Genomic DNA, 11,190 nt, shown 5'->3' on the forward strand with positions numbered 1-11,190 from the left:
TAGGGCCCGGGAGATCCTCGACGGTCGCCTCGCAGAGGCCCGAGCGGTTCTGCTCGCGCCTCCCCCCCCCCACCGATCGTGTCAGAGGATGCCGCTCCGGCCCCTCCTCGGCGGGCTGGTGGCATTCCCCCCTGTCCATGGCGGAGCTGCGGGGTCGAACCTGTTCTCGCACCGCCGCTCTCCGCGCCCAAAGCGCATCTCGTGCCCTGGGGTCAAGCAGCCCCCCTATGGATGCTTGATGCGTGCTCTCTTCTGGAACATTCGCGGCTTCGGCAATGATGGCCGCCGCCGCCAACTCATCGAGTACATGCGTGAGGAACACATTGACATTGTCGCCATCCAAGAAACCATGCGCATGGAATTCTCCCTCCCGGAGCTCGACCGTCTCAACCCCCACCTCTTCGCCTGGCATTGGCTTTCTTCTAGTGGGAGCGCGGGCCACTCGGGTGGCATCCTGTTAGGCATCAAGGATGCCACCTTTCAGGTTGGTAGTATGGACCGGGTACAATTTTTTGTCAGCATGGAACATTATGAACGCGCCATCAACTTCAAGTGGGAGGTTATTATTGTCTACGGCCTCGCCGACCATAGCCGGTCCTCCTCCTTCCTCGAGGAGCTCCACCGGAAGATCTCGGCTGCTTCGCTTCCGGTGGTGGTCGGGGCGATTTTAACCTCCTACGCTTCGCGGAGGACAAGAGCAATTCGCATGTAAACTTTGCACGGATGCAAATGTTCAATGACTGCATTGCTGACCTTGGTCTCCGCGAATTAGATAGGGTTGGTGCCAGGTTCACCTGGACCAACCGTTAGGCTACTCCGACCAGTCCGTCCTGGACCGGGTCCTAGTTTCCCCGAAATGGGACCTCCGGTGCCGCCTTGCTTCCCTCCGGGCCATCACTCGAATCGGTTTTGACCATGTTCCCCTCCTCCTCTCCTCCACCGACGAGCGTCCCCCGATCCCCCCACCCCCCGATTCCGGTTTGAGACATTTTGGTTGTCCTAAGCTGGCTTCGTCGAGGCCGTGACCGCTCATTGGGTGGAGGCTCGCGCCCTGTCCCAGTCCTTGTCTCGCCCCTCATCTGCCATCGACGCGTGGCATTTCTGTGCCAAGCGTGGCCTGTAGTTCATGAAGGGTTGGGGCGCCAACTTGGGTCGAGGCCTCCGTGAGCGCAAGAAGGCCCTTTTGTATGCTATTCAGGCCCTAGACCTGTGCGCTGACTCCTCTGGCCTCTCCCCTGAGGAGTGGCTTTCCCGGTACGACCTGGAACACCAACTCTTGATTATCTACTCCGACGAAGAGGCCTACTGGCGTTTGCGCAGGGCACAAAAATGGGTTTTGAAGGGTGATGCAAACACGGCGTATTTTCAGGCCATCGCGAATGGTCGCCGTAGACGCAACACCATCCCCCTTCTTTGGGATGGGTCTTCTCTATTACAGTCCCCGCGGGACATAAGGTCCCATGTGGACGGTTTCTATAGATCTCTGTTCGCTGCCGTTCCTCGGAGCGACCTATCCCAGGCCCCGGACTGTTGGTCCGGCCGCCAGCTTGTGACGGACGAGGAGAACGCGGCCCTCACGTCCCCCTTCTTCGAGGGCGAGGTCTGGGCCATGATACGTCCATTTTGCATCATGCTTTTATATCAACATTTATTGCATTATGGACTGTTATTTCACTTTATGTCACAATACTTATGGCTATTCTCTCTTATTTTACAAGGTTTACATAAGGAGGGAGAATGCCGGCGGCTGGAATTCTGGGCTGGAAAAGGAGCAAATTTTAGAGACCTATTATGCGCAACTCCAAAAGTCCTGAAACTCCACGGAACATCTTAAAATAAAGAAAGAAAAATCCTCGCCAAAGATGAAGGCCAGGGGGCCCACACCCTGCTCACGAGGGTGGGCCCCCTTAGGGCGCGCCCCCTACCTCGTGGGCCCCCTGGTGGCTCTCCGACGTCCATCTTCTCCTATATGAAGTATTTCAATGAGAAAAAAATTAAGGAGCAACTTTTCGGGACGAGACTCCGCCGCCACGAGGCGGAACCTTGGCGGAACCAATCTAGAGCTCCGGCAGAGCTGTTCTGCCGGGGATACTTCCCTCCGGGAGGGGGAAATCATCACCATCGTCATCACCAACGCTCCTCTCATCGGGAGAGGGAAATCTCCATCAACATCTTCACCAGCACCATCTCATCTCCAAATCCTAGTTCATCTCTTGTATCCAATTCTTGTCTCAAAGTCCGGGATTGGTGCTAGTAGGTTGCTAGTAGTGTTGATTACTCCTTGTAGTTGATGCTAGTTGGTTTAATTGGTGGAAGATCATATGTTCAGATCCTATATGCATATTAGTACCCCTCTGATTATGAACATGAATATGCTTTGTGAGTAATTATGTTTGTTCCTGGGGACAAGGGAGAAGTCTTGCTATTAGTAGTCATGTGAATTTGGTATTCGTTTGATATTTTGATAAGATGTATGTTGTCTAGCCTCTAGTGGTGTTATGTGAACATCGACTACATAACACTTCACCATTATTTGGGCCTAGAGGAAGGCATTGGGAAGTAATAAGTAGATGATGGGTTGCTAGAGTGATAGAAGCTTAAACCCTAGTTTATGCGTTGCTTCGTAAGGGGCTGATTTGGATCCACATGTTTCAAGCTATGGTTAGGTTTACCTTAATACCTTTGTTGTAGTTGTGGATGCTTGCAATAGAGGTTAATCATAAGCGTGATGCTTGTTCAAGTAAGAACAGCACCCAAGCACCGGTCCACCCACATATCAAATTATCAAAGTATCAAACACGGATCATATGAACGTGATGAAAACTAGCTTGATGATATTCCCATGTGTCCTCAGGAGCGCTTTTCCTATTATAAGAGTTTGTTCCGGCTTGTCCTTTGCTACAAAAGGATTGGGCCACCTTGCGGCACCTTATTTACTTTTGTTACTTGTTGCTCGTTACAATTTATCCCATCAAAAAACTATCTGTTACCACTTATTTCAGTACTTGCGGAGAATACCTTGCTGAAAATCGCTTATCATTTCCTTCTGCTCCTCGTTGGGTTCGACACTCTTACTTATCAAAAGTACTACGATAGATCCCCTATACTTGTGGGTCATCAAGACTCTTTTCTAGCGATGTTGCCGGGGAGTGTAGCGCCTTTGGTAGGTGGAATTTGGTAAGGAAAAATTTATATAGTGTGCTGAAATTGACTGTCACTTGTTACTATGGAAAGTAATTCTCTGAGGGGCTTGTTCGGGGTATCTTCACCCCGTCCAGTAGAGCAAAGAGTTGCTCCTCAACCAACTGAACCTATTGAAAATGAAACTCCTTTTGAATTTCCTTCGGGTATGATGGAAAAACTGCTAGCTAACCCTTTTACAGGAGATGGAACAAAGCATCCTGATGAGCACTTAATATATGTGGATGAAGTTTGTGGACTATTTAAGCTTGCAGGTATACCCGATGATGTTGCTAAGAAGAAGGTCTTCCCTTTATCTTTAAAGGGAGACGCATTGATATGGTATAGGCTATGTGATGATATGAGATCATGGGACTATAAAAGATTGAAGTTGGAATTTCATCTAAAGTATTACCATATGCATCTTGTTCATCGTGATCGCAATTATATATATAATTTCTGGCCTCGCGAAGGAGAAAGCATCGCTCAAGCTTGGGGGAGGCTTAAATCAATGTTATATTCATGTCCCAATCATGAGCTCTCAAGAGAAATGATTATTCAAAATTTATACGCTCGGCTTTCTGATAACAATCGCACCATGCTCGATACTTCTTGTGCTGGCTCTTTTATGATGAAGACTATTGAATTCAGATGGAATTTATTAGATAGAATTAAACGCAACTCTGAAGATTGGGACCTCGACAAAGGTAAGGAATCAGGTATAACACCTAAGTTTGATTGTGTTAAATATTTTATGGATACCGATATTTTCCGTAAGTTTAGCACTAAATATGGACTTCACTCTGAGATAGTAGCTTCTTTCTGTGAATCTTTTACTACTTATGTTGATCTCCCTAAGGAGAAGTGGTTTAAATATCATCCTCCCATAGAAGTAAAAGTAGCTGCACCTATTAAAGTTGAAGAAAAGACTGTCACTTATAATGATCCTATTGTTCCTACTTATTATGTTGAGAAACCACCTTTCCCTGTTAGAATAAAGGATCATGCTAAAGCTTCAACTGTTGTCCGTAAAAGCAATATTAGAACTTATACACCTCCTGAGAAAGTTAAAGTAGAACCTAATATTGCTATTGTTAAAGATCTCTTGTCTGATAATATTGATGGGCACGTTATTCAGTTCAATGGTGAAACTGCTAGAATTGCTAAGCCTTGTGATAAAGATAAACATAGACCTGTGGTAGGCGTGCCTTTTATTTCTGTTAACATAGGAGATCATTGTTATCGTGGCTTATGTGATGTGGGTGCTAGTGCTAGTGTAATACCTATTGACTTATACGAAGAAATTAAGAATGAAATTGCGCCTGCTGAGTTAGAAGATATTGATGTCACAATTAAACTTGCCAATAGAGATACTATTTCACCAATTGGAATTGTTAGAGATGTTGAAGTCTTCTGTGGGAAAACTAAATATCCTGCTGATTTTCTTGTTCTTGGTTCCCCACAAGATAGCTTTTGTCCCATTATATTTGGTAGACCCTTCTTAAATACTGTCAATGCTACCATAGATTGCACAAAGAATGTTGTTACTGTTGGCTTGGATGATATGGTTCATGAGTTTAATTTCTCTAAATTTAGTAAACAACATCGTGAGGAAGAATTACCTAGTAAGGATGAAATTATTGGTCTTGCTTCTATTGCCGTACCTCCTAGTGATCCTTTAGAACACTATTTGCTAGACCATGAAAATGATATGTTCATAAATGAAAGAAGGGAAATAGATGAAGTATTATTTAAATAGGAACCTATTCTACAACATAATTTGCCTGTTGAAATTTTAGGGGATCCTCCTCCACCCAAGGGTGATCCCGTGTTTGAGCTTAAACCTTTGCCTGATAATCTTAAATATGCTTATCTTGATGAAAAGAAGATATATCTTGTTATTATTGGTGCTAACCTTTCAGAGCATGAAGAATAAAGATTATTGAAAACTCTGAAGAAGCACTGTGCTGCTATTGGATATACTCTTGATGATCTTAAGGGCATTAGTCCCACTCTATGTCAACATAAAATAAATTTGGAAGCAGATGCCAAACCAGTTCGTGATCCTCAACGATGTTTGAATCCTAAAATGAAAGAAGTGGTAAGAAAAGAAATACTAAAGCTTCTGGAGGCAGGTATAATCTATCACGTTGCTGATAGTGAGTGGGTAAGTCCTGTCCATTGTGTCCCTAAGAAGGGAGGTATTACTGTTGTTCCTAATGATAAAGATGAATTGATTCCACAAACAATTATCATAGGTTATAGGATGGTAATTGATTTCCGCAAATTAAATAAAGCTACTAAGAAAGATCATTACCCCTTACCTTTTATTGATCAAATGCTATAAAGATTATGCAAACATACACACTATTGCTTTCTAGATGGTTATTCTGGTTTCTCTCAAATACCTGTGTCGGCTAGAGATCAATCAAAGACTACTTTTACATGCCCTTTTGGTACTTTTGCTTATAGACGTATGCCTTTTGGTTTATGTAATACACCTGCTACCTTTCAAAGATGCATGATGGCTATATTCTCTGACTTTTGTGAAAAGATTTGTGAGGTTTTCATGGATGACTTTTCCGTCTATGGTTCCTCTTTTGATGATTGCTTGAACAATCTTGATCGAGTTACAAAGATGTGAAGAAACTAATCTTGTCTTGAATTGGGAAAAGTGCCACTTTATGGTTAATGAAGGTATTGTCTTGGGGCACAAAGTTTCTGAAAGAGGTATTGAAGTTGATAAAGCCAAGGTTGATGCTATTGAAAAGATGCCATGTCCCAAGGACATCAAAGGTATAAGAAGTTTCCTTGGTCACGCTGGATTTTATAGGAGGTTCATTAAGGACTTCTCAAACATTTCTCGGCCTCTGACTAATTTATTGCAAAAAGATATACCATTTGTCTTTGATGATGATTGTGTAAAAGCATTTGAAATACTTAAGAAAGCATTAGTCTCTGCACCTGTTGTTCAGCCACCTGATTGGAATTTACCCTTTGAAATTATGTGTGATGCTAGTGACTATGATGTAGGTGCTGTTCTAGGGCAAAGAGTTGATAAGAAATTAAATGTTATTCATTATGCTAGTAAGACTCTAGACAATGCTCAAAGAAATTATGCTACTACTGAAAAAGAGCTTTTAGCAGTTGTATTTGCTTGTGATAAGTTTGGATCTTATATTGTTGATTCCAAAGTAACTATTCACACTGATCATGTTGCTGTTAAATACCTTATGGAAAAGAAAGATGCTAAACCTAGACTTATTAGATGGGTTCTCTTGCTACAAGAATTTGATTTGCTTATTGTTGATAGAAAGGGAGCTGAGAACCCCGTTGCAGACAACTTGTCTAGGTTACAAAATATTCTTGATGACCCACTACCTATTAATGATAGCTTTCCTGATGAATAATTAAATGTTATAAGTACTTCTCGTAGTACTCCATGGTATGCTGATTATGCTAATTATATTGTTGCTAAGTTTATACCACCTAGCTTCACATACCAACAAAAGAAAAAGTTCTTTTATGATTTGAGATATTACTTTTGGGATGACCCACATCTTTATAAAGAAGGAGTAGATGGTGTTATTAGACGTTGTGTACCTGAGCATGAACAGGAACAGATCCTACGCAAGTGTCATTCTGAGGCTTATGGAGGACACCACGCTGGAGATAGAACTGCACATAAGGTATTGCAATCCGGTTTTTATTGGCCTACTCTCTTCAAGGATGCCCGTAAGTTTGTCTTGTCTTGTGATGAATGTCAAAGAATTGGTAATATTAGTAGACATCAAGAAATGCCTATGAATTATTCACTTGTTATTGAACCGTTTGATGTTTGGGGCTTTGATTATATAGGACCTTTTCCTGCCTCTAATGGATACACACATATTTTAGTTGTTGTTGATTACGTTACTAAGTGGGTAGAAGCTATTCCAACTAGTAGTGCTGATCATAACACTTCTATTAAAATGCTTAAAGAAGTTATTTTTCCGAGGTTTGGAGTCCCTAGATATTTAATGACTGATGGTGGTTCACACTTTATTCATGGTACTTTCTGTAAAATGCTTGCTAAATATGATGTTAATCATATAATTGCATCTCCTTATCACCCTCAGTCTAGTGGTCAAGTAGATTTGAGCAATAGAGAGCTCAAATTAATTTTGCAAAAGACTGTTAATAGGTCTAGAAAGAATTGGTCCAATAAACTTGATGATGCATTGTGGGCTTATAGAACTGCATACAAAAATCCTATGGGTATGTCTCCGTATAAAATGGTTTATGTAAAAGCATGTCACTTACCTCTCAAACTAGAACATAAGGCATATTGGGCTATTAAAGACCTCAACTATGATTTTAAACTTGCGGGTGAGAAGAGGTTATTTGATATTAGCTCACTTGATGAATGGAGAACCCAAGCATATGAAAATGCCAAGTTGTTTAAAGAAAAAGTTAAAATATGGCATGACAAAAGGATACAAAAGCGTGAGTTTAATGTAGGTGATTATGTATTGCTATACAACTCTCGTTTAAGATTTTTTGTAGGAAAACTTCTCTCTAAATGGGAAGACCCCTATGTTATCGAAGAGGTCTATCGTTCCGGTGTCATAAAAATCAACAACTTCGAAGGCACAAATCCGAAGGTGGTAAACGGTCAAAGAATTAAACATTATATCTCAGGTAATCCCATAAATGTTGAAACCAATATTATTGAAACCGTAACCCCGGAGGAATACATAAGGGACACTTTCCGGAGCGTTTCAGACTCCGAAAAGGAATAGGTATGTGGTATGGTAAGTAAACTGACTCCAAAACAATTTTTAAGGCAATATTTCTCCGTTTTGGAATATTTAGAAAAATAGAAAAATAACTAGCAGTCTGGGAAGGACACGAGGGCCCCACGAGGGTGGTGGGCGCGCCCTACCCCCCTGGGCGCGCCCCCCTACCTCGTGAGCACCTCGTGTGCCTTCCAGACTCTGTTTTCTTGCACGTTATGTATTTTGGTCGGTAAAAATTCATTATATATTCTCCCGAAGGTTTTGACTCCCGTATCACGCAAACCTCCTTTGTTCTTGTTTCGAGATGTTTTCTGTCAGGGTTTTCCAGGCTAGGCATCATGTTGTCTCCCTCCTCCAACAATGGTGACAATGATGCTTGGCTAATGAAGATAGATCTGAAGAGGGAAGAACCCACAAGGGTCGACAAGGATGAAAGGATCAAGAAGGCCACTGAGGATCAAGCTCCAACAGCAAAAGACATCCTTTAAATTGATCATAACCATCTTACCCCAACTGAGATCGAAGCTTTCAAGATGATTGAGTTAGCTCGTATACAAAACAAGTATCTCACTCAAGAAAATATTTTGTTGAAGGAGCATATTCTCGCACTCAAGGGCATTATTCGCAAGCTGGAGGACCTCTTACGCTCGATGTGCGATTATCCGTCACCTCCACCTTCTTCACCGACAAAGGAGATATAATCACATGGGTATGGGCACTCCCCTTGGCAACTGCCAAGCTTGGGGGAGGTGCCCCGGTATCGTATCACAATCACAACTCCTATCTTTATCGTTTTCTTTTAGTTCGATCCTATTAGTAGTATCTTGATCTAGTAGAATAAAGTTTATGGCATGATCTAGTTTTGAGTTTTGCTTTATGATCTCTCTTTGTAATCGAGTCTGTTAGCTATATAATAAAGATTAGTGTTAAGTCAAGGGCTTGATTATTTTTCCATGATCTTGGGTGAATAAAAGAAAGAGAAAAAGAATAAAAAGAAACAAAGAGTTCATATTAATCTTATTGAGAGTAATGACTTCACATAGAAAGAGTATGATGATTAAAAGTTGTTGGGAGTTGGCAGACATAGCTTTGGTCATTGTTGCAATTAATAGGAAGTAATAAGGAAAGAGAGGTTTCACATATAGATATATTATCATTGACATCTTTTATGATTGGGAGCACTCATTAAAATATGACATGCTAAAGAGTTGATGTTGGACAAGGAAGACAACGTAATGAGTTATGTCTTTCTTATATCTGAGATAAAGTATGTTGTCATGGATCCTCTAACTTGTTGAGCTTGCCTTTCCCCCTCATGCTAGCCAAATTCTTAGCACCAAGTAGAAATACTACTTGTGCTTCCAAATACCCTTAAACCAGTTTTGCCATGATAGTCCACCATATCTACCTATGGATTGAGTAAGGTCCTTCAAGTAAGTTGTCATCGGTGCAAAGCAATAAAAATTTCCCTAAATATGTATGATTGATTGGTGTGGGAGAAATAAGCTTTATACGATCTTGTGATGTGGAAGTAATAAAAGCGACGGACTACATAATAAAGGTTCATATCACAAGGGGCAATATAAAGTGACGTTCTTTCGCATTGAGATTTTATGCATCCAACCATAAAAGCGCATGGCAACCTCTGCTTCCCTCTGTGAAGGGCCTATCCTTTATTATTATCTTCTACCTTATGCAAGAGTCATGGTGATTTTCACCTTTTATTTTTCATTTTATCCTTTGGCAAGCTCAGCATGTTGGAAAGAACATGATATATATATATATATATCTAATTGGATGTAGGGGAGCATGAACCATTATTGTTGACATTACCCTTGAGGTAAAAGGTTGTGGGGCAAAACTATAAGCCCCTATCTTTCTCTGTGTCCGATTAAAACTCCGTAACCACAAGTATTGTGTGAGTGTTAGCAATTATGGAGGACTAAATGATAGTTGAGTATGTGGACTTGCTTTTTGGCTCTGACATAGACTCTTTCCGATGTTATGATAAATTGCAATTGCTCCAATGGATGAGATTATAGTTTGTCGGAGCCCAATAAGGTTTATGATTTATACTCTTGCATTGTGAATAGATCATCACTTGAACATAAGTAATCATATGAAAAAATCTATATATGTTGCTGTTCTGAGAATAATCATGATGCCTTCATGTCCGTATTTTATTTTTATCGACGCCTCTACCTCTAAACATGAGGAGTTATTTATTGTTATCGGCTTTCAGCTTGAGGACAAGAGAGGTCTAAGCTTGGGGGAGTTGATATGTCCATTTTGCATCATGCTTTTATATCAATATTTATTGCATTATGGACTGTTATTTCACTTTATGTCACAATACTTATGGCTATTTTCTCTTATTTTACAAGGTTTACATAAGGAGGGAGAATGCCGGCAGCTGGAATTCTGGGCTGGAAAAGGAGAAAATATTAGAGACCTATTCTGCGCAACTCCAAAAGTCCTGAAACTCCACAAAACATCTTAAAATAAATAAAGAAAAATCATCGCCAAAGATGAAGGCCAGGGGGCCCACACCCTGCTCATGAGGGTGGGGGCGCCCCCCCCCCTAGGGCGCGCCCCCTACCTCGTGGGCCCCCTGGTGGCTCTCCGACGTCCATCTTCTCCTATATGAAGTCTTTCGATGAGAAAAAAATTAAGGAGCAACTTTTCGGGACGAGACTCCGCCGCCACAAGGCGGAACCTTGGCGGAACCAATCTAGTGCTCTGGCAGAGCTGTTCTGTCGGGGATACTTCCCTCCGGGAGGGGGAAATCATCACCAATGCTCCTCTCATTGGGAGAGGGCAATCTCCATCAACATCTTCACCAGCACCATCTCATATCCAAACCCTAGTTCATCTCTTGTATCCAATTCTTGTCTCAAAGTCCGGGATTGGTGCTAGTAGGTTGCTAGTAGTGTTGATTACTCCTTGTAGTTGATGCTAGTTGGTTTAATTGGTGGAAGATCATATGTTCAGATCCTATATGCATATTATTACCCCTCTTATTATGAACATGAATATGCTTTGTGAGTAATTACGTTTGTTCCTGAGGACAAGGGAGAAGTCTTGCTATTAGTAGTCATGTGAATTTGGTATTCGTTTGATATTTTGATAAGATGTATGTTGTCTAGCCTCTAGTGGTGTTATGTGAACGTCGACTACATAACACTTCACCATTATTTGGGCCTAGAGGAAGGAATTGGGAAGTAATAAGTAG

This window comes from Triticum urartu, chromosome 5A, assembly GCF_056163025.1.
Source record: "Triticum urartu cultivar PI428250 chromosome 5A, HENAU_Tu73, whole genome shotgun sequence".
NCBI lineage: Eukaryota > Viridiplantae > Streptophyta > Magnoliopsida > Poales > Poaceae > Triticum > Triticum urartu.